Source organism: Antechinus flavipes, chromosome X, assembly GCF_016432865.1.
Source record: "Antechinus flavipes isolate AdamAnt ecotype Samford, QLD, Australia chromosome X, AdamAnt_v2, whole genome shotgun sequence".
Taxonomy (NCBI): Eukaryota; Metazoa; Chordata; class Mammalia; order Dasyuromorphia; family Dasyuridae; genus Antechinus; species Antechinus flavipes.
The window spans coordinates 80,234,256-80,234,554 of NC_067404.1; positions in this window are offsets into that span (position 1 = coordinate 80,234,256).

The following is a 299-nucleotide window of genomic DNA, read 5'->3' on the forward strand; positions in this document are numbered from 1 at the left end:
TGGAACTCTCCCTAGATGTGTGATCTTGTACAAGTGCTTTCTCTCTGACCCTCAGTTTCCTCCTTTGTAATATGGGAACAATAATGGTTTGTTGCCTCACCCTCCTCAAGTTGTTGGGAAGCTTATGAGGCATATAAAGTGCTTTGAGGATTTTGTTATCGGTCTTTCTTTCTTTCTATCTTTCCTTCCTTCCTTTCTCTCTTCTATCTTTATCTCTCTCTCTCTCTCTCTCTCTCTCTCTCTCTCTCTCTCTCTCTCTCTCTCTCTCTCTCTCAGCAGTCCCCAAGGCAGCTGGCCCA